Source organism: Rana temporaria, unplaced genomic scaffold (assembly GCF_905171775.1).
Source record: "Rana temporaria unplaced genomic scaffold, aRanTem1.1, whole genome shotgun sequence".
In the NCBI taxonomy this organism is placed as follows: Eukaryota; Metazoa; Chordata; class Amphibia; order Anura; family Ranidae; genus Rana; species Rana temporaria.
The window spans coordinates 4,625-8,023 of NW_024404913.1; the positions used below are offsets into that span (position 1 = coordinate 4,625).

The 3,399-nt window shown below is 43.4% G+C and overlaps 3 non-coding genes across 3 annotated transcripts; all 3 read left to right on the top strand.

The window, feature by feature from the left end:
* Nucleotides 1–1,344: 1,344 nt before the first annotated feature.
* TRNAL-UAA lies at nt 1,345–1,427 on the top strand. The gene has a single exon. It is a non-coding gene; the product is annotated as a tRNA-Leu (tRNA).
* Nucleotides 1,428–2,091: 664 nt separating this feature from the next.
* TRNAL-UAA lies at nt 2,092–2,174 on the top strand. The gene has a single exon. It is a non-coding gene; the product is annotated as a tRNA-Leu (tRNA).
* A 975-nt stretch (nt 2,175–3,149) lies between these two features.
* On the top strand, nt 3,150–3,232 carry TRNAL-UAA. Its single transcript has one exon. It is a non-coding gene; the product is annotated as a tRNA-Leu (tRNA).
* Nucleotides 3,233–3,399: the final 167 nt, after the last annotated feature.

Genomic DNA, 3,399 nt, shown 5'->3' on the forward strand with positions numbered 1-3,399 from the left:
GTTCTGGTAACAGAATATCCCCGTATCTTTTATAGATCTCTACGGGCAACCCGTCTGGGCCAGGTGACTTTTGAGTTGACATCCCCGCCACTGCCTGTTTCAGTTCACCTAGAGTGATTGGCGCCTCCATATCAATGTTATCTTCCTCCGACAGGGTCGGGACGGACATTCCCAGGAGAAAGTTTCCCGGTCCTTTAGTCCCCTCCCTCCTCTTGGAGCTGTAAAGGGACACGTAAAATTCTCTGAAGGTGTTTAATATCATCGTTTTGTAGGTGGAAGTTTCCCCGCTTGCTATCTTAACTGCTGTAACAGTGGAGGGGGGGGGGGAATTAGTTCTAATAAGCAGAGATAATAGGCGCCCCACTCGCTCTCCCTCTCTGAATTGATTCTGTCTCTGGAATATTCGTTTTCCCTCTGTTCTTTTTAATGTAGTCATTTTGTATGTCTGTTGTTTTTCTAACCACTCTTTTAACCTGTGCGGGGTTGGGGCTTCGATGTATCTCTTCTCTGCCAGTAGCAACTGCTTCCTTATCTCGCTCTCTCCCTCACTGTTCTTCCTCTTAATCCCTGCTATTTTTTGAATCAGGAGACCTTGGAGGTGAGCTTTTAAGGTGTCCCATACCACCCCCACTGATGCAGTACCCACATTTATCTGTAAAAATTCTTTAAGAGCAGACATCGTCATACTGTGTTCACTCATTAGCGCGAGCCAGTGAGGGCTAATTTTCCATTCACTGGGGTACCATTTACCCCTTGCTTTTATTGTCAGCTCGATCGGTGAGTGATCGGAGATACCTCTTGGGCCATATTCTATTTTTGTTACTAGTGTTGCTGCCTCGTCGTTACCCAACGCCATGTCTATTCTGGATAAAGTGTGGTGAGTCTTCGAAAAACAGGAATATTGGCGTTCCTGCGGATAGCGCGTGCGCCAGATATCGCATAATCCAACTTCATCCAGAAATAGAGCTAATCGATCCTCTCCTTTTATTTTAGGTCTGTTTCCCGGCGTGAACCTGTCCTGGATCCTATCTAAGGCTTCATTAAAATCTCCTATAATAAGTATCGGTATCCCTGATTTGTCCAATGTAAACTCAATCAATTTGTGTAGGACTTCGAATTTAAATGGGGGGGGGGGGGATATAAACACTGGCTATCACAAATGGGGTATTTTCGATTGAACAGAATAAAAATATAAACCTACCCTGATCGTCTATCCTGCTCTCTCTACAGGAGAATACCAATCCTCTCCCCACCAATATACTCACTCCCCTAGAGTAGGATGAGTGGTAAGAGTGGTAAGTGGACTGTTTTTGTGGTTAAGTGCGTCTCCTGTAGACAGAGCAGGCCAGGATGGCCGAGTGGTTAAGGCGTTGGACTTAAGATCCAATGGATGTATATCCTCGTGGGTTCAAACCCCACTCCTGGTATGCATGAAAAGTAACTTCTTTACTGTTGTTTATGGCAATCCAACCCTACAAGAGTGGCTCACTAGTCAATAATACCAGATTGCCTAGCATGAAAGGAAACATCAAAGCATAAGGCATCAGAATGCCCAAGTGGTTAGGTTGTTGGACTATCCTGATGGATTCAAACCCTACTCCTGGTATTTCAATATGCTTTACTGTCTTTTATTGAAATCCAACCCTCCATGAGTGTCTCATTTGTCAATAATACCGTGTTGCCTTGCATGAAAAAAAATACCAAGTGTGGCAAACATAGGGCACCAGGATGGTTAAGGCGTTGGACTTAAGATCCAATGGATGTTTATCCTCGTGGGTTCAAACCCCACTCCTGGTATGCATGAAAAGTAACTTCTTTACTGTTGTTTATGGCAATCCAACCTAACAAGAGTGGCTCACTAGTCAATAATACCAGATTGCCTAGCATGAAAGGAAACATCAAAGCATAAGGCATCAGAATGCCCAAGTGGTTAGGTTGTTGGACTATTCTGATGGATTCAAACCCTACTCCTGGTATTTTAATATGCTTTACTGTCTTTTATTGAAATCCAACCCTCCATGAGTGTCTCATTTGTCAATAATACCTTGTTGCCTTGCATGAAAAAAATACCAGGTGTGGCAAACCTAGGGCACCAGGATGGCCGAGTGGTTAAGGCGTTGGACTTAAGATCCAATGGATGTATATCCTCGTGGGTTCAAACCCCACTCCTGGTATGCATGCAAAGTAACTTCTTTACTGTTGTTTATGGCAATCCAACCCTACAAGAGTGGCTCACTAGTCAATAATACCAGATTGCCTAGCATGAAAGGAAACATCAAAGCATAAGGCATCAGAATGCCCAAGTGGTTAGGTTGTTGGACTATTCTGAAGGATTCAAACCCTACTCCTGGTATTTCAATACGCTTGACTGTCTTTTATTGAAATCCAACCCTCCATGAGTGTCTCAATTGTCAATAATACCTTGTTGCCTTGCATGAAAAAAATACCAGGTGTGGGAAACCTAGGGCACCAGGATGGCCGAGTGGTTAAGGCGTTCAAACCCCACTCCTGGTATTCATCAAAAGTAACTTCTTTACTGTTGTTTATGGCAATCCAACCCTACAAGAGTGGCTCACTAGTCAATAATACCAGATTGCCTAGCATGAAAGGAAACATCAAAGCATAAGGCATCAGAATGCCCAAGTGGTTAGGTTGTTGGACTATTCTGATGGTTTCAAACCCTACTCCTGGTATTTCAATATGCTTTACTGTCTTTTATTGAAATCCAACCCTCCATGAGTGTCTCATTTGTCAATAATACCGTGTTGCCGTGCATGAAAAAAAATACCAGGTGTGGCAAACCTAGGGCACCAGGATGGCCGAGTGGTTAAGGCGTTCAAACCCCACTCCTGGTATTCATCAAAAGTAACTTCTTTACTGTTGTTTATGGCAATCCAACCCTACAAGAGTGGCTCACTAGTCAATAATACCAGATTGCCTAGCATGAAAGGAAACATCAAAGCATAAGGCATCAGAATGCCCAAGTGGTTAGGTTGTTGGACTATCCTGATGGATTCAAACCCTACTCCTGGTATTTCAATATGCTTTACTGTCTTTTATTGAAATCCAACCCTCCATGAGTGTCTCATTTGTCAATAATACCTTGTTGCCTTGCATGAAAAAAATACCAGGTGTGGCATTTCTAGGGCACCAGGATGGCCGAGTGGTTAAGGCGTTGGACTTAAGATCCAATGGATGTATATCCTCGTGGGTTCAAACCCCACTCCTGGTATGCATCAAAAGTAACTTCTTTACTGTTGTTTATGGCAACACCATATAGAGTGGCTCACTAGTCAATAATACCAGATTGCCTAGCATGAAAGGAAACATCAAAGCATAAGGCATCAGAATGCCCAAGAGGTTAGGTTGTTGGACTATTCTGATGGTTTCAAACCCTAC